Genomic DNA, 21,048 nt, shown 5'->3' with positions numbered 1-21,048 from the left:
CCTTTGATCTCCCCTTCCCCACTCCATATGATAAAGAAAATAAGGGACTAGCTAATGTAGGTAGGGATTAGGTATAAGTGGTGGTAGGAGGTAAGGGAACTAGTCTAAGTATCATTTATCTATTAGAAGAAATAACAACGTTGTTTTGTTCCTCATAGTGTGGGAGGATTAAAAATAAAAGTCTTGGCTAACAACAGTAGCCAGGTGGGGCCCTGGAATCTGGGCCTGCATTTGGCCTCTGTAGCATCCAATAAAAATTTCGTTTTACTAAAGAAAGTGATGAGAGTGTCAAAGGAATCTCCTTGGAGGAGGACATCATCAATGTAATCTCATACCTGTGCTCCTAGGAATGTGGGTGTAGTTAAGATCTTGATCTTATCTGCAGAGATTGTGTGCAATGGCAAAGCTGTGGAGTTCCCCACAGCTAGCCTTTACAGGTCAGTGTGTCCCCTTGGAGGTGAGGCATACCATGGTTGAGAGCTACGGAACAGACACTGTAGAACATGTCAGCCAAACCTGTAAGAGCAAAATACAGTTATTGACAGGATGGAATCAGTATTTTTAATGATATTGGGTATTGGGTATTAGGCCTTAATAGATGGAACTACATAGCATTAAGGATGTAGTAATCCACCATGGGGTGTCCTTTATTTTTTTCCAGGCAAAATTTTAAGAACAGTGAAATTGGGATGTTGAATGGAGAAGCAGTAGGGACGATCAGCCCTTAATGAATTAGGTTTTATGTTATAAGTTGGTATCCTTGAAAGCTCTGTTTTAATTTACATTGGGGCATATGAACTATTTTAACTAGGAGCCACGGATTTCATTTATCAAGCCAACTTATAAGTGCCAAAAACTTACTTCAAGTTCAATTATTATTCACTGTGTTAAAGCACTTTATACCCAATATGAGTTCTTTTAGGGCAGGGGGTACCAGGACTATGGGAAATTTAAGCAAGACTACAGTTAAAGTGAGGCAATCTAGTTTTCCTTTATCTTATATTTAGTTATCTTCTTAACATTACAGGGGGCCTAATGTTTAAATTTAGTTGGATTCCCAGATATAAGTAAAATCTGAGCACCAGTATTGATGACATCTATGAACCTCTGTAAGTTAGTGCATTTTAGCAAATGCTACAGTTAATTTAGAACCTTGATTGTAGAGGTACAGAAGCCAGTTGGGTGCCCATTTTGTATTTTTTCTATATACATACTTTAGTATATAAATTTATTTCCAACTTTTAAAAAAAGGAAGGTGTGCTGGAAATAAGACTGCCTAAGACAGAACTGTGTTTGAATTATAAGAAACAGAAGTGAGGTTTTATGTGTATAGAAAAGTTGCAACATTGAATTTACACAAGACAACTTGATAAGGCTAATTCAGTAGGTGTGTAATTTGATAATGCCGAAGAGGTAGATAAATCATGTAACCATGAGTTGGCACTGCTCTAGTCATAATGCATGCTCTTTAACTAGAGCAGATTATGTAAGTCTTTTGGTTATAAAGACTTAGAAATTGTTTCCTGCTGCTTGTCAAGAAGAGTGACATCATAGTGGTTTATGTAAGAATTGATTCTAATAGCTGAATAGAGATATAATAAATGGTTCTGTAGCATTGCCTTGAATCTTTTTGCTCAGAACAAAACTGGACAAGTCAATCCTTTATGTTGTACTTTGATTCTTACGTATGATGATTTGAGTGATGAAGAAGGAGCCTTCAGGCAGGTGTCTTAAGAGACATCAAATATCTTGCATCTGTGGAGTGCTGAGAATAGGAATATGTATATATTATGGAGGAGAGTATATATATATACACACACAGACACTGTCCTCCATTTTTTAAGAAAGGCTAAGGTAGGCCGTCTAAAACTTGATTTCCTCTTTTGCTTATGCTATTTATTCCTGTGATCTAGTACCTTGTCTCATGTTTTCTGCCCGTTAACTTTGTATATTTTGCAATAGATACTCATTGAGTGCCGAGTAAGTTGGGACACTTACTTGGGAAAGACCGGGTATCCAACTCATATCAGCTTAAAAACAGCAAAAAAGGAATGTGTTATCTCACCGAACGAGGGAGGCCGTAGCACGCCTTGGCTGTAGGCACAGCCGGAGCGACAGTGACGAGACCAGTCTCTCTCTCTCTCTCTCTCTCTCTCTTTCTCTCTCTCTCTCTCTCTCTCTCTCTCTCTATCCCAGGGTCCATTTTTTCACTCTTAACAGCTTCATCTTCAGGCAAACTCTGCCCAGGTGGTGGAAAAGTAGCTACTTACGGCTTCAGGCTTTTATTACCAGTTTACCCTCATGGAAGGAGAGCCAAGAATTAGATTTCTGTGCCTGAAAACCACTGTCTTTAACTCTGATTGGCCATAGCAGGCTGACGAGGGGGGACAGGGAGGAGATCATCTTAATGAAAACCTCATGCACTGAGAAAGGGGAAGCAAATTGCTCCAAAAGAAGATGGGAGTGCTGTTACCCCAAGAAGGAAGTGGACGCTGGGCCTTATAGCCAAAGCACTGTCTACATTCCAAACACTCTGAATGTCGGCTTACTCTCCAGGCTTTGGTTCAGATGTCATTTTCTCTATGAAGCCTTTCTGAGTCCTTTTCAATATAGGCAAAATTAATCAGTCCTTTAATTCTTTTTTAGCTTTTACATATACCCACATTGTGACACATAATTTGAGCCCGATTATAATCAATCACTTTGCCTTTCTGCTTCCTCCAGATTCTTTGAGGGCAGAGACTATCTTATTTTTGTTTGAATCCCATTTATTCATTCAATCAGTAAATATTTATTTATTGAGTGGCTACTATGTAGCAGATATGGTACTAATGCTAGAAATGATGGTGGAGTCTAATATACACATTGTCCCTGCACTAACAAAGCTCATTTTTAATGGAAAGAAGGAATTATGAAGTATGTGTTGAGTTTTATGATATAGGTTTTAAGGGTGTTGTGGTAACAGACCTGGAGAGAGTGAATGAATTGGAATGATAAAGGTGGAGTGGAGATGGGAGGTGACTGTTCCAGAAAATGGAAAGAGCCTGTGTGAAACCCCTGAGATAAAGATAATACCATGTGTGTTCAAGGAACTTAATGTCATACAGTATGGAAACAGTAAGCATAGGCCAGATCTTGGAATGCATTATAAACTGTTCGGCTGTTTGGATTTTACCTTTAGGACAATGGACATAGGCTTTCAATAAGAGGGAGAATGTGACCATATTTATATTAAATCATTCTTTCCTATACAGTATGGGAAAGAAATTGAAGAGGAACAAGACTAAAAGCAGGAAGACTAGAGGTTATTGCAGCGAGAGGAGGTGAAAACTGATAGAGGCTTGGCCCAAAATCACTGTGGAGAAGACTGGAAGAAGGAGACAGGTTTGCAGAAGTTTCAAGCCCTAGAAGTAAGAGGAATTTGCGACTGGTTGGATGGGAGAAAGAGGAAGGAAGAGGCGAAGAAGCAAGGAATCAGACATGACTCCGGGTTTCTAGCCTGAGCATGAGGTCGCACAGGAGCACTGTTTGTTGAGATGGCACGTTGTGGGGAGTGACAGGTTGAAGATAGATGAAGGGGAAAATGATGTGTTTGAGTTTGATTCTGATGGAAAATGAGATATCTGCAAGACATCCGAGTGGAGAAGCCCAGAGACAATTAGATAAATGATCTGTCACTCGAGAGACCTGGGTGGAAATATTTGTAGTCAACATATAGACAATAATTAAAGATTTGAATATGATTAAATGACCTGGAAAGAGTGAAGAGACATAGAAGAGGCCTATGACCAGGCCGAAGACCTGGAGAAACTACCAAAATTCAACGATTGAGTAGAGGAGAAGGAGCCAGGAAAGAACAGTGAGGATTGCCCTAAGAGGCCGGAGAAAAAAACAGGGGAGTGTGACGACATTGAGGAAACCTAGGAATAGAGCTTTTAGGAAGAAAGGAATGGGCAACTGTTTCAAACGCTGTCAAGAAAGGTTAAGAATTAAAACATGTCTGTACTGCCTAGCACAGCACTTGATCTCATGCATTCGTTTATTCATTAATTCATCAAATAAATGCTTATTAAACATAGACAGTTATGCCAGGCTCAATGCTAGCTACTAAGAATGCAAACTTGGGTAAAAATTTTTAGTAAATGATTAATGTTTGTTGAATAAATGAGTGATTGAAACTACTATGTCTGTTAAAAATATAGATGGGATGAAACATAGAAGAATACATACACATCATTATGATGCTAATATTCACCCAACTTTCTACTTCTTCCAGTGGTTGAACAATCTCAGCGACACTCTTGGTTTGGTCGGGGCTAAAGGAGGGTGTTGTTGGTTAAATAAATGACTTTTAGTGGAGCATACAGGAGTGGAGTCCCTCACTTGAAAGGTTTTGTTTGTAAGTACAGTTAACTGCCAGATCTCACACTCTTGATTCTCCCTACAAACTCTATCACTTTCTTCATCTAGGTTCACATGAAGCCTGTGATTCTTTTTTAAAAGTGCCCATCTTCTCTAACAACGCCTACAGAAATTGTTTATATCATTAAAGCCTAATAGACAAGCCAAGCAAGATGGTCCATTCAAATATTTTCCTGTGGCAGAAGGTGCATAGGAAATACAATGATTATGTTAGGATTCTTCATTTCTTGTCCAAGGTACATTATTTCTCATCCAGGGAGCATGAAACAGTGACCACAAGGCTGACTAACACCTGTTACACCTCTGTTTCATGGTCTGAGGACATTTTGTTCACGGATGAGTCATAAGAATTTTAGATTGTGTTCTGATGCTTGTCATGGCAAATGGTATCAGAGTTTCAGTGCGAGCTGCATTAGATGAATTAAAACTCAATTTGTTGTAGAAGATTTAAATTTAGCTGGTTTGTTAGCAGAATGTGGGAGTAAGAAAACAGTAGTTCTCCATGACTCGTCGGGGAAGGGAAGGAGTCTCACATAAGTCAGAAGTGTATAGAAAATGAAGTTTAGTTTCCTAAAGGACTTTCATAGTACAGGCAGACAAGGTAAGCCCATAGTGTCAACACAGGACAAGATTAATCACAATAATTCCATGCATTGAATACCTACTGTGCATTGGGCATTGGGCACTGTACCAGACACTTTAGAAACATTCATCTGATTCTAATACTTATAAAAAAAAGCCATCTGAAACACACACAAACACAGATTTGCAACAGATAGTAAGTGAAGGGTTAACCTGAATAACATAAAGGAACTTCAAAAAATTAATAAAAAGGGAAAAATGGGCAAGAGATATCAATAATTAATAGAAAAAAGATACAAAGGCTAATATTCATATAAAAAGATGCTGAAACTCATTTATTATTAAATGCAAATAAAAACAAGATAAAGTCTTCCTATGTAAATTGGCAAAATTAAACAAAAAGGTTATGCCAGTATTAGAGAAATTAAAGCAGAAAAGCATGCTCTTACATTACAGTATTTTTGGAGAATGTATCAACATTTTAATTTCATAATTTATAACCTAGTGGCACTACTGGCTATGAGCATGGGTTGTGTGAATGTGAACAAGGATACATCACTTGTAGTTAAAATAATTTGGAAATGTCCTAAAGATGGAATTAAGGGCATATTATACAAGTATTAAACATTGACTATCTATATATATATTACATATATATATGATCAATTCTGGAAAATTTCCAGGAAATACTGTTAAGCAAATAAACCAATTTAGAAAATATAGTACAGTAACATTTAAAAAACCTGTAATGTGGAACTTGTATATTTGCATATAGATATATGTACGTAGAGAGAGATGGATAGATGGTGATATATTTTGTTTCCTATTGCTGCTTCAACAAATTTTCAAAAACTTAGTGGCTTAAAGCAACATATATTTGATATATCACAGTTCTGGAGGTCAGAAGTAAGAAATGGTCCTGCCTGGACTAAATCAAGGTGTTGGCAGATCTGCATCCTTCTGGAGGCTACAGGGTAGAATCTGTTTCCTTGCTTTTTCTCGCTCCTAGAGGTTTTTTTCAATTCTTGGCATATGGCCCCATTTCTCCATCTTCCAAGTCAGCAGTGGCAGGCTGCATCTCTGTTCTTTCTCTTCTACTTCCCTCTTCCACTTATAAAAATAACCTTTATGATTACATTGCCCCCTACCTCCCACCCTGCCCCCAGCATGGAAATTCAGGATGATTTCCTTATCTCAAGATCATCTGATTAGCAACCCTAAAGCCATCTACAACCTTAATTCCCCTTTGCTATGTGTAACATAACATGTTTTTAAGTCCTGGGGTTAGGATCTGGGCATCTTTGCAAGGAACATTATTCTGACTACCACACATTACACATATCCATATTTGTATAAGTATCCCCCCAAAAAGTCTGGAGGTATATACACTAAATGACAGTTTCCTCCAAGAGACTGTTTTAGAATAGCTTGAAATTTAAATACCACACACATGTTAAATAAACTTAATATTTAATTTGTAATTAATGTAATATTGTAAGTAATAAGTCTTGGTGGCAGCATATCCACTGAAGAGTAATATCAAAAGAATTAAACAAAAATATGTCCCTGGGTTGACCCATGACACTAAAGAAGGAAATAGATAAAGCTACCATCATAGCTGAGGACTTTAACATCTTATCTCAGTAATTGATAGAACAAGTAGACAAGAATTGGTGAGGAGACAGATGATTTGAGAAACACTTTGATCAACCTGACCTACTCAAAATGCATAAAACTCTACACCAAATCACATCTGAATACACAGTCTTTTCAAGTGCACATAAAGTGTTCACTCAGGTAGAGCATCTGCTAGGACATAAAACAAATCTCAATATATGTCAAGAAATTGAAATCATACACAATATTTTCTCGAACCACAGTAGTATAACTAGCAATCAATTGCAATAAAATATCTAGATAATCCTCCCAAATATTTAGAAATTAAATAGTATACTCCTAAATAAGCCATGGAACAAAGAAGAAATCAAAAGGGAAGTCAGAAAATGATTTTAACTGAATGATAATAAGCACATAGCCTATCAAAATTTGTGGGATGCAGTGAAAGCAACACATAGAGGGAAATGTAAAGCTCTAAATGTTTATGTTAGAAAAGAAGGGAATAAAATCAATTACATAAGTCCCCAATTTAAGAAGCTCAAAAAAATAAGAATATTAAGGCCAAAATAAGAAGACAGGAAATAGCAGAACTAGCAGTAGAAATCAAGGAGATAGAAAATAGACAAATAGGAAAAAAATCAACAAAACCAAATATCCTTTAAAAGATTAATAAAATTGATAAAACCCAATATGCCATCAAGAAAGAGAGGAAACACAAATTGCCTATTTTTGAAATGAAAAGGGGACACCACTACAGATTCTTTAGACATTAGAAGAACAATGTAAATATTACAAACATCTTTATACCAATCAATTTGGCAACATAAAAGAAAAACTTCTTGAAAAAATATAAATTACCAAAAGGTATACAACAAATAATAGAACATCTAAATGGGCTCATAATCTATTAGAGAAATTGAATTTATAATCATAAACACTTCCTACAAAGAAAACTACAGTGCCAGGTAGCTTCACTAGTGAATTCTACCAAACGCTGAAGGAAAAAATAAAACCAATCTCCACAAACTCTTTCATAAAATAGAATAGGAGAGAATACTTCTCAGTTTCTTTTATGAGAATAATCTTGATACCTAACAATCATATTAGAAAAGCAAAGACCAGTAACTTCCAAGAACATAACAAAAATTGTAGTAACTCAGAAATATACACAAAGGATAATATATCGCCATGAAGTGGGGTTTATTCCATGAATGCAAGGTTGATTTAACACTTGAAAATCAAACCAATGTAATACACCACTTAACAGAATAGATGCAGAAAAAGCACTTGAAAAAGTTCAATAGCCCATCATGATAAAACCTCTCAACTAACTAGGAATAGACAAGAGCCTCCTCAGAGTGATAAAGGGCATTACAAAACAACCTACAGTTAACATCGTAATGGTGAAATGTTAACTCCTTTCCCTTAACACTGGAAACAGGGCAAGGTTGTTTGTTCTCACCATTTGTATTCAACGGTGTACTAGAGGTGCATTAAGGCAAAAAGAAGTAACAAATGATAGCCAAGCTGGAACAAAGTTGTAAAATTCTCATTATTCACAGATGACATCAGTGAGTATGTAGAAAATTCCATGGAATCATCCAAAAACATAGTTGAACTAACAAGTAAATTTAGCAAGATTGCAAGATACACAGGACAGTTGTAAAATGAAAATGATACTAAGTACAAAGGCATCAAATACTTTGGAAAATACCTTGTGAGTATATTATAATAGATGTACAAGACTTCTACATTGACAAAGGAGAAATGTTACTCAGAAATTATAGAATGCCTAAATAAATTGAGACATATATTACGTTCATGGCTCAGTATTATCTGGATGTCAGTTCTTCTAAATAAATCTATTCACTCAATTATATCCCTATGAAAGCACTAGGATTTTGGAAGAAATACACAAACTGATTCTAAAGTTTATATTGAAATGCAAAGGATTCAGAATAGGCAAAACAATCTTGAAAAACAAGCAGAGTTGGTAGAATTACATTGCCTAATTTCATGACTTAGTCCTTAAAGTTTAAATCAAGACATTGTAGTATTGGCATAAAAATAAACATACAGATCAATGGGACAGAATAGACAGGCTATAAATAGTCTTACATATATAATGATCAATTGGTTTTTGACCAAGGCAGTCCAGTGGGGGAAAGAAAAGTCTTTTTATACAAATATCACCGGAAAAACTGGATACTCCATATAGGAAAAAATATACTCAAACCCCTCTATCACTACATAAAGTTTAATTTGAGATGGATTATACATCTAAATAAAAACCCAGAAACTGAAACTTTTTAGAAAAGAAAACACAGAACATCTCAGCAACTCTGGGGTAGGCAGAATTTTTTGGACAAGGCATAAAAAGTGCTAACCATTAAAAAATAATAAGACTGGTAAATTGATTTTCATCAAAATTAAAAATTTCTGCTATCAAAAGGTGTAATTTAAAAAAATGAAAAAACTACAGACTGAAAAAAATATTCATGCTCATAATTCTAACATAGGACTTGTATCTGAATATAAAAAGAATTCCTCTAAATTAATATTCAAAAATGAACCAAGAAAAAAATTGAGAAGCTAGACTTCATTAAAATTTAAAGTTCTGCTTTGTGAAAAACAGTATGAAGAGAATGAGAAGAAAAGCCATAGACTAGAATAATATATTTGCAAAAGAAACATCTGTTAAAGGACTGTTATCCAAAATATACAAAGAACTCTTAAAATTCAATAAGAAAACAACCCCATTAAAAATGGGACAAGGACCTTAATAGGCACCTCACCAAAGAAGATGTACAGATAGCAAGTAAGAATGTGGAAGGATAATCCACATCACAGAGGAGTCAGTGCTTAACAGGTACAGATATGATTTTGCAAATACTAAGTTCTAGAGGTGGATGGTGGTGATGGCTGTACAACAATGTGAATGTACTTAACATCACTGAACTGTACACTTAAAACTGGTTAAAATGGTAAATTTTATGTTATCTATACTTCACCATAAAACTCATTGAAATGAACATTGATCTGTATGTTTTATTGGATATTGAATAATACTTAAATTTAAAATATTTAAAAGAGAGAAAAATGCTGAATTAAGAAACAAAAAACAATGCCAAGGCTTTAAATCCTCCCAAGTAATTCAGCTAAATGGAATAGTCAGCTAAGGCTCAGAAATACTTGGGTAGTTTGGCTTTATTGAGTTTCTTGGGGAAACCATGTTCCAGTTGGCTATTCCAGAGCTGTTGGCCCATCTGCACATTGTACTATGTATTTCAAGGTTGGATTCCTACTGGAAGAAAACAACCCAGTAACTCCACAGTTCTTTGCAAAGACCAACTTGTTAAAAAAAAAAAAATGAGGAAAGGGTAGGTACAGGCAGAGAAGCCTTTAGGATTATTTTGTGAATTCTCAGAGTTTGCTTGGAGCGGTCGAAGCCCGGTGAGGCATCGAGGCATCATCCTTTGTCTTCACCTGACAGTCTGATTTTTACTACGGGACATGTGAGCCTGGAGTCATGAGAAACCCTGTGAGTCTTGATAGCAGTCTTCCTCCTTGTGATAACTGTTATCTGCATCATCCTTTCTGCCTGGCCATTTGCTGGAAGCAACCATGAAAGCAGTTCAAATAATCCCTTAGTTTACAGACTGCCTAATATCAACCACGACAAACTGATTTGTTTATTCACACTCAGCATCAGAAACTGTTCTGTCTAGTGATCTGTCAAATGCAAGGAACTACAACTATGATTGTGTCATAAAGGTCTATTTTGTTGCTGGTGGCTCAGAGCCAAAGATAATTATTATATTTTTCATACATTTGGACTGCACTCCTTCCATAGTTTATTGTGGAAATTTGGGAAATATGGATTATACTGATGTATCTGGCAGCTTGTCCCCCACCTTTAAATCTCTAGTGTTTGGTTCTCTTGCCCCTTCCTAGTCACCTTTCCATTTGGAAGGGGAACAAAAATCACCGGACATAGTCCTGGCTACTAAGGGACATATTCCTAAGCCTGGATGTTCTCTGCTGGGTACCTCTGCTGGATCCATCAAGGCACTGACACCTGACACCATGTGAATGCGGCTGAGATGCTCCTCGCTATTCCTACCAGAAAATTCAAGTCCTATTTATCCAACTACCTATTTCCTACTCTTACCAGGCTTAACTATTTCAAACTAAACCCATTACTGTGGCTTCTCTCTGTCCAAAAGTCCAAAATACATGCATCCTCTTTGTAGCCCAGAAGGTGATTTGAAATGAATGTCAATTAGGTAAACGTGATTCTGAAACTTCTTGACTCTGAGATAAGATCAAGGGCTTCCTTTATTTGGTTCCATTTTGTAACTGACATTGTCCTTTAGGAACGACCATTTGCTCCCTCAGCTCTGTCTGATTTCTTAATGTGAAGCAGAAGAAATTGTGGTTTGTGCTGGTAATGTTCTGGCACAAATTCAGGACTTAGTACCTGCTCAGTATTCCAGAAAGCATCTCTGCTCTGGTGAATTTAATATCATTGAACAACATTTTTCTAATGGCCTATAAAATAATTTGGCAGTAGTTCATATTTAGTGAACAAAAATATGGTAGAAACTGAGTAGCTTGTAAGCACTGAATACGAGTGCTGAGGTTCTTATTTGATGAATCACTGGTGGCCTCTCAAAATGTTCCTGCAACTTTAGGTTTGGGACCTTGTCAAAAGGACTTGGTGTAGCCCATAGGGGTTGTCCCACTAGTCTGAGACTCTCTTTTTTCATTCTTAATTGGTTTTCAGTTTTTTCCCTTTAGAACAAGACACACATTTTAGTTTTCAAATAAACTAGTAGAGTATCTGAATCCAGGTGGAATTATACAGTCTTCTTTATAATCTCACAGTTCCCCAGATTATATTTTAGGAAATTTGTCAGCAACATGCAGAGGCCATATTACCAGTTTATTGTGCTTGTATTCTCAATGGTTGAACCACTTACTTTCCAATACAATTTTGTAAGCTGTCCTCCTCCATGAGTTTCTCTTTCCCCTTTCTGCCCTGTTTCCAGCTATATCAAATATGATGCCTATCAGTGCAACAGACCGTGTGAGGAATTATTCACTGTTGATTGACTCCTGAGAAGGCAAGGGACATGGCCAAGTCATGGCCATTTCTGAGGGCTGCTGCTAATGTCTGCCTTCCCAGAGGTCTGTGCCTCAGTGTAGGCACTCTGAGTAAGACTCTTTCACAGTCAAGATCACATGAATATTCACATCCAGGCACAAGCTTTATTATAACCTTGCTAAGTCTTCATCCTAATGGTAGGTTCACGCCAAGTGGCACTTCCTGAGAAAATGTACATATTGTGTTTGAATTCATAGATAAAGCTTTAGATACGACCCAGTCAAAGCCAGATTTGGCTTTTCTCCTTGTATTCTGACACATGCATTTTTCATTCTGCTGACTCTGTGGGCAACAACCTTCTGCCTGTGTGATATGGACATTAGTATAAGGATGTATTTCTTCAGTTATAGAGGCTTGGTTATGTGGTCTCACTGGCTGGGGATTTTAATTGGGCTGAGTTCAGTCACAAAGTATCTTGAGGGGATTTTATTGGTAACTCCACATATGATTTTGTCCCCTGTTATCTGAGAAATGCAAAAAATTGAAATACTGGAATAGATATACAGATTTTTAAAACCATAAGCTACATAGTTCTTGGTTCATTTTTGAAAGGATAATCTCTGAGCAATATCTGATGTTATGGCTCTAATAGTCAAGGTACTACCCTAAGTGAAGAAATAATGGTGGAAGGCCTTATTAAAATACATGAGCAGGTTCTGTAAACTGCTCAGGGATATCTACTTCTTTTGTGCAAAGGAAAGCCTTGGGGAATCTTGGGACATACACTGATGAACACCAAACCCATTAGTGTGTCCCAAAGTGCTCAATTTAAACAAAGAATCTACTTGAGTACCAGGATGGAAATCAGGAATATTGAAGAAGAGTTCAGTAAGCCCTTTCTTGTCCAGTTTTCTTTTCAATAGAATCTTACATTTGTCTCCAGAACATAGGAAGATTAAGAAAATTAATATTTCCATATAGGTCTTCATTGGGTGAAAAGCAATTCTTTCTAAAATATTGCTATATGCAACATTCAAAATGAACAAAAATTCTAACAAGTGATTAAAATGGTCACTGACATGCAAAATTTTTGTTTAATTTCTAAACTAACGGAATTTCTTTCATCCTTATAAATGTATTCCTAGAGCAAAGGCTAAGAAATAAAATCAACTACAAGCAGGATAATTTTTTAGTATATTATTTCTTAATTGATAATCTCATATTCAATCATAAGCCAACCCATCCTTTCAGATGTCTTCAGATGAATGCAAATTTTTGAATGGCTTTTACTCATTATTTTCTGTATTTAAAATAATCTATCATAATGAACACTCTTATTTTTCTTTGGGGATTACCCTACAGTCCTACCTAATGAGATACTGTTTCATTTCTCTTCCAAAGGGACTTATGCCCATGGCTACAAATAGAATCTTAACCATTGGCTTTTTGCCCATTCATTAATTCCTTAAACACTCTTTTAGTAAACTCCTGTTTCTAATTCTCTTACACTGTGCCATGTGCTAGGGGTAAGAAGGGGAATAAAACAGTCCCTGCCCTTGAAAAACTCGCAGTGTAATAGCAGAGTTATACTTGTACACAATTGTTTCCTACCAATTAGGAGCTTACAACTGAGAGGTGACCAAGAACACATCATTTTATGAAAATTGGCTAGACTTGGCTTAATTCCCTGCATTCGTATATTGCTTTTTTCCCCACACAACCCTTTCAATTAAAAAAAAAGAATGAAATTTATTTTGTGAAGCTATACTTAGCTGTGGAAATGAGATTACTTCCTAGAGTAATAAAGTAGGGAAAAGAATAGTCTGTTTTAGGTCCACACTTGATTTTTGTAGAGGGAGATATTGCAGTTCCATTTAGCATGAAAGCAACCAGATGTTTCATCCTGTTTCTTAAATGCTTTGCTTAGCATTAGGTATTTCGTATTTTAATTTTTCATATTTCATAAATGGACATAAATGCAAAACTGAACAGACGAACTGTATGGTATGGGCTGGAAACCCAAATTTCATTTGTGATAATTTACAGTTTGAAACAGAATCTAAAATAATAATATAATTCTAACCACTTCCATATGTAATTCTTTATTGAAAATGTGTCTGTGTGGAATTTTAATTTCATGTAGATAAACTAGCAGAAGTTAAGGTAGGAAAAGAGGAGGCCATAGGCTATATGACATAGTATTCTTTTCAAGAAAAAGAAAAAAATCTAAGCAACAGTAGCTAAGCAACACATTAAAGATGATTTTGTGGAAAAGAGACCTGTTCATTATATTATGAAAGACTCTTAAAATTTTAGAAAACAATTGTTTAAGATCAGTGTGTTATATATTGATAATATATTGCCATTTTATTCATTTGATAGTTACTTTGACTAAAAGTCCAAGTCTATCCTCCAGGTTAATGAAAGAGAAATTTCCCATTTGAATAAAAATATCATTTTAAAAGATGTTCAGAAATATCCATGTTTCTCTACAGCAAAACATGCTGAAATTATAAATTTTCATATTTTTTGAGCTTAGACTGGCTGAATTCATTATTAATTTTTACACAGTTAAAATTTAAATGTCATTTTTTCATTTTTATGCATTAATAGCTCACAATTAATTGAATATGAGATTACCAATTAAAAAAAGATATAGTATGAAGCTTATCCTGGTTGCAGTTGATTTTATTTCTTAGCCTTTGAACTCATTTATTATTTTAAGGTGAAACATTTCATTACAATGACTACTGTTTTAAATCAGATTTGATCTATTTTGTTAAGCAGGCTGGATTACTTTCTTATACATATTCATCGTCATGAAAACTACTAAAATCTTTTAAAATAATGCGTTATTTTAAAAGCTTATTATGTACTCTTCATTAATTCATATGAAACTTTCAAGAAAACATATGAAGTTGGTTCAATAGGTAATACTGTATCCATTTTATGTGTGAAAAACAATGAGCCCTTAAGTGTGTTACCTGAGACCAATGACCTACTAAAAATGTCATCAGTAGAACTGGGAAGGTTAGTCACCTGACTTGTAGGATATCTTCCTCTGTTCTTATGAATATTTTGATTGGTTTCAATTTTGCAACCATATTGAAGGTTGCGTATTGCACAAGGGAGTTTGTGAAGAGATTAGAGAAAGACAAAGGAGGAGCCAGAGAGCAGGGACACCTGGTCTCAGGTTCCTCAAATCTGGAGTAATTTTTCCCTATTTTCCAAAATGCGCAGCGTGACTGTATTTTTTGTAAAAACTAAATTTTTTATAAACTTGGTTTTCCTTGATCATTTGTTTATCCATTCAATAATTGGTCGTAAGCTGCTATACACAAGCACTGCCCCTTGGTGCTGGGGTCACAGTGACAGGGAGACTTTGCACCTGATGGAGGTTATGGTCTGCTCCAGTGCCAGCAGTATACAGCCTGCCTGCCAAATCTGGCTCACAAGCTAAGAATGATTTTTAAGTAGTTGAAAAGAATCAAAAGAAAAATAATATTTCACGATGTAAAATTATATGAAATTCACATTTCAGTGCCATTAATATAGTTTTACTGTAAGACAGCCACAATCATTTGTTTACATACTGTCTATGGCTGATTTCACACTAATAGAGTTGAATTAGTTGTGACAGTCTATCTGGCCTCAAATGTCTAAAATATGAACTATCTGGCCCTTTACAAAAGAAGTTTTCTAAGTCTAGCACATAAAATTGATGTTAAGTAAGACATCATGATTAAGTGCAGTAATTACAATAGAGAAAATACAGGATTACTTGGACCAACTCAGACATAGTGGGTAATATTAGTTATCTGTATAGTCAGATAGAAAGTCAAGTCTCTTTGCTTGTTACAGAAATCCACCCTAAACCAGCCTAAGCCACAAAGAGAATATATTGGTTTCTGTAACTGAGAAGACCAAGGAAAATTTTGGTTTCAAAAATGACTGGATTAAGCAGTCAAAGTGATATTATGACCAACTTCTCTTTTCTTCCAGTTTTTGGCTCTGATCTCTTCTTCTATGTTGGCATCATTTTGAGGTAGACCCTTCCTATATGGTGACAAAAACAACCATAAACAATTCTAGACTTCATTGTACTTTAAGGTAGTAAGCCCAAGGAATGAGATTATTCAGTTGTTTAAACAAAAACCTGGGGATGATTCTGACTGGCCTGGCTTGAGTCATGTGCCCATCCATAAATCTCAGAACTGTGACTAGGCTGATCACATGACATCCTCTCCATGATGGTGAATGCAGGGCTATGTGAATGAAATAGGGAGAAACTATTGGGACACAAAAATTAGAGATTCACTCTAGAAACTCACATCAATAAAATTTTTTGCAGATGTTTGAGATATTGGGGAATATATAGCATTCAAATCACAATGGTTGATGTAGTCTCAAAAAAGTAAAATTCTATGAAAATACCTACCATTTTAATACAGAGATTGCATACTGATTGTCTATGGGGCTAATCTAGCTTGCTGACCTGTCTGGCCTATTGATCTATTGTGCTTTTGTTGTTTCTTTTTTTTTTTTAATCAAGCCAACAGTTTTCAGTTTCTCTTTTTAAAAAATTCAATTTTGGCAATATTAGACCTGCATTCTGCGTGAAAATAATTAGCCACCTTTTTTATATGGAGCAGCAGCAACTATTCCTTCAAATGGAACATTTCTCTTTCATTAGCCTCAACCACCCTTACTCCCTCTTGTCTCTCTAACACCAAAGCTGATTTTAGTTGCCACTTTCACTTGAGTCTCCTAGACTAGAGAATCACTTCTTTATACCCCTATCTCCACTGAACTTGGAGAAAAGATACTTGATTCAAACACAATGAAAGCGATCGCCTTTCTTTAATGAAGAATATGCTTCCATATGTAATATGCAAATAAAAGATGTCCATATTGAAAGAACCACAACTTAAGAGGTTGTAAACTATGAAATAAACCATAATAAAATCTGTGACTGGTATAGGTATATGGAAATGATGAGAAATGAAAGATTTAACCTGAAAATAAGACTGAAATGTCAACAATTGTTCTTGAATATGAGTAAAATATCTGATGCTACTGCAAATGAGGTTTATGTTAAGTACAAAGGTGCCCAGGCAGCAATAGCTTTTATTTTTATAGTTGGCAGGTGATAAAGCAGCATCACAGAATACACAGAAATTATGTGTCTTAGAGACAGCATTTATAAATGTAGGACTACTGGAAATACTATTGACCAGCATACTGAAGTTATGTCTTAGCATTTGGAGAAAAGTTGTATAAAAATAGTTGATTCAGTTGTAGTATTTTTATTGCAGATGAGAGCACAGATAAAATAATATCACATAGTTATCTATATTGAATCGGTGATATTGACAAGAATTTTTTTGTGTCAGAAGTGAAAGACTCTGGAACTCAGCATATGACTTATCTTTGTTCATAAGAATATTTGAAAAACGTAATACAGTTGGTCAAAATCAGTTAGTGTCATTCAACTCCTGCAATGAACATGTTAATATGACAACTTAAATTCAAGAAGGGAACATTTTCCAAGAAACATATAAATTAGATCTCCTGATTGCATCATTTGCCAGAAATTTCTTTATGCCAAAGAATTTAATATGTAATATACTATGAATGTGCAGTAACTAATGCTGTGCACTGGATAAAATCCCATTGCATGAAATCAAATACTCCAGGGCTTCTTTTCATGAATTAGTTGTATATCCTATGGTGGTCTGTTGTAGTATGTGGACTTATGTGGCGGAGTGCTGAGAGATATTTTTGGACACTTTTACATCATTCAAGAGAAAGTCCTTACTCAATCTCTAACAATGAAAAGTGGATCAAAGTTGGGTGATGTTAGAATCTATCAACTTCGAATAGTTCTCTAAAGAGGCATTCAAAAACAGCTACACCAGTGTGTGATTCAATTTGCTTGAAGTAAAATCATGTCTTTAAGAAACTAATTTGGCAATGAATAATCTGGATGTTTATCCTATACTGAAATCATTTTTCTGAAATGAAAGTCATAGCTTGAGCTACCAAAGCTGTAGAGTTGAAAATGGAATATCAAAAAGGTTCTCTGATGTTAAACTTTATGAAAATAAACTAACAGTGAAACATTAATAAAGTTACCATTATAATTTAGTATTGATAATATGAAAAGAAGTGCTATAAACTGAAGTTACTTCAAAGCAATAAATAACTGAAAATTAAATAAAATGATGTTGGAATGCCAGAATGAAAAACATGTCTCCAGGTAAAAACCGTCATGTAAAGAGTCTATATGTGTTAAGTAGCACTGATGTTTGTGAACTCCCTTTTTGCATATGAAACTGAGTAAATCAAATTATTGTACCCAACTGAAGTATCTGTGGTTCAGATTTATATGGCCTGATGGTGATATCTTATGTTAGGTTCAGTGACAAGTCAAGAAATAAATTAGAAGACTTAAATAAAATACTTCTATTTTTTCAATGTTTATTTTAAAATTTCAGATATCTGTAAAAATACCATACACACCTGTTTGTACTATGTTCAGGAAGCATAAAGTAAATTTGATTGTTTTTCTGACATTTGACTTCTCTCACACCTCATCTGTTTCACTTTCTGTAACTAGCTGGCCCCTGTCCCCATTTGAATAAAGAATCTGTGCCTTGACATAAGCCTCTATGTAATGCTCAATCATCCTTTGATGAAAAATTATATTAAAGAAAATGACCTTTGTGGTGTCTATAAACACAGACTCCAAAAAGCAAGAATTTGTCAGTGTCTCTACTTTTGTCTACAGGGAAAATGTACTCAACCAGTGGCCTCAAGTATTTGTTATTGTGGAGATAAATGCATTGGTCTTTCCTAGTGGGTAATAGTGGCCCCAAGTATCATTCAACCAGTCATCCTTAATCAGATGCTAAGTTCACCAAACAACAGGAACATTATTGATCTGGCCTGGGGGAGAGACCATAATTATCAAGCACACAAGTATATTTTCTCCTCAGAAGTGAGTTTTTCCCTTACACATTAATAAATTTGCTTCCAGTTTACCTAGCAGCCTCTTGTCAGTTTAGGTGTAAGAATAGAAATAGGTTAGCATAAGCATAGCCATCTTAAAGGCCTAGAAGCCATTTTCTGAGTATGTGACTTAGAAAGAAAAACTGGAACTGGGTAAGGCCTTGAAAAACAAGCTAATCATGAACACCAGATGGTGGGCAGCTGTGGCCTTTAGTCAGCTAACCTTGGTCAGCTAATCCTACATACCAAGCTTATCGCGCAGAACCTCCCTGACAATTGAGGAGTGGTCTTATCTTGCTCCTGCCTAACCCCAGGATGTATGTCTTGCAAGAATAATGTGCAGCTGTGGAAAATTACTATGAGTTAAGTGTTTTGAAAATGCTATATAAACCCTTGGCTTTGAGTGCTCGGGGTCCTTGTTGAGATCCGCTGCATCGGGCTGACATTGGACCCCAGCTAGCTGGCTAAATAAAGACTTTGCTTGAATTTACATCTCTATGCCTGTGTAGTTTGTTCTCTGGAGAGGCCTCGGAAGCCCGGACCCTAACATAGGTAGCTTAATCAGTTGCAAGAGCCTTATCACCCATGAGGGTAGCTACAGAGTATCCTGACCTGTAAACAATGGGCCAGATGTTGCTACTTGTTTATAACTCAGTATTCTAAAAATGGTTGGATCATTCCCATTACTTTCAACTGAATTTATGTACGAGTATTTACAAGCAATAGTGAGAGGTTCCCTTACCACAATAATTTAGAAATAAAATTACTCTTCAAAGTCCACATAAAATTAATGAGCTTAGGCATTGGTGAAGACTTTTGGAGAAGCTTTGGTACTATTTAAAGTGCTAATCAAAGTTGCTAGTGGGAAGTTTCAGGACAAGATATTTCTCCTAAAGTTTTTTTATTTATTTTAATCCAATCCAGTGACTTTACATTTTGAAAAATTTACCCAGTAGGCTAGTTGAATATGTTACCATTAACAGAATTCACATTAAGGAGGAGTAGGCTAAGCCTGCAGGACTCCCAACCATGACCTGTAGCTGCTAGCACTTCACTATGTAAAATAAAGGCAAAGTGGTTAATGGCCCTGATAGGCTTTTCCACAATAAACTAATTAATATGGGTTTATATTCTCAGAGGCGAATCGGCATTCTCTGACAAGCATCCATTAATATAAGTTATGAGACAAAAGTCTTTTAATTATATATCATGCCACATAAGGCTTTATGTACTGAGTCTGTCAATACCAAAGTCAATAAAAGTTGAGTGACTGTGAAATAAGATTCTGAACAATTAATCTTAAAGCTAAAATAGTATGAAAGTGAATGGAAATTATAGATATATATTAGTCCCATTTTTCTGGTTTGTATTATATATACAACTAAGCTTTCTCTTAAAAAAATCCATCATGATTACATTTGGAAAAAAATGTTTGTATTTGTCTTTTAGAAACAGTTTTAAATATTGGCTTTTTCTAACTGATTGAATCCCCAGACATGTTTTAAGTAAATTAATTAAAAATGTTCTAAGAACTAGTGTTTGAAAGTAATGGTATATAATAGAGATACATTTCTGCAAGAAAAAAACAGAACTGAGATGTGAGTGGAACAGAAAATCAGACAATCCTGTTTTTAAAAAAAATCCTTACTATAGTGACAGTCTTCACAAAATCACAAGACATTTGTTGAAAAGGATCTTGAAGGTCATGTACTTTAACTTCCTACCGGATGTATAAATCTCTCTTACATCACCCCAAATAGTCATGCAGCCTGTCCTTGAACATTACCACTGACATTGGATTTATTACCTTTCTACTCAGTTCATAAATTTTATCTTCTATCTGATAGAGTTCTTTATGTATATGTCGTTTGACTTCTATTAGACTATAATCTCCTTGAGGGCAGATTCAGTATTTAAATCCCTAATATCCTGTTTACAACAAGTGTTTTCCCTGTTATAAAGTTCATTAATTGAAGTAATCAATTAATAAGTTCTTATTTGGGGACATTCTGTTTATTAAAAGATTCCACCTTAAACTGAGCTCTTTTCTATCAACTGGTCCTATTCCTTTCTTAGAAGTCTCTCAACCCAAGGGTAGAGCTTTAACCTTAAGGTAGAGCTTAAAGGTATTTGGCATTTATTATTGCTGCCCTGTTATCTATCCCTTTCACAATGGGGAGGAAACTGATCTCAGTTTGTGTTCTTTTAAAAGAATAGTGGTGTTCATTTTCCTCAGCCACTACAAAGTCTCAGATTTGACTGGACCTAAATCAATCCCTTTACTCATCAAGACACACTGATTCTTTGTG

General features: G+C 35.4%; 1 long non-coding RNA gene across 2 annotated transcripts in view; it reads right to left on the bottom strand.

Annotated features, from left to right (window-relative positions):
- LOC118971061 (uncharacterized) overlaps window positions 1–21,048 on the bottom strand; it is a 36,712-nt gene that overhangs the window by 7,884 nt on the left and 7,780 nt on the right. The gene's annotated exons all lie outside the window — the stretch shown is intronic.

This window comes from Manis javanica, chromosome 7 (assembly GCF_040802235.1).
Source record: "Manis javanica isolate MJ-LG chromosome 7, MJ_LKY, whole genome shotgun sequence".
Taxonomy (NCBI): Eukaryota; Metazoa; Chordata; class Mammalia; order Pholidota; family Manidae; genus Manis; species Manis javanica.
This window is presented reverse-complemented; position numbering and strand designations above follow the sequence as displayed.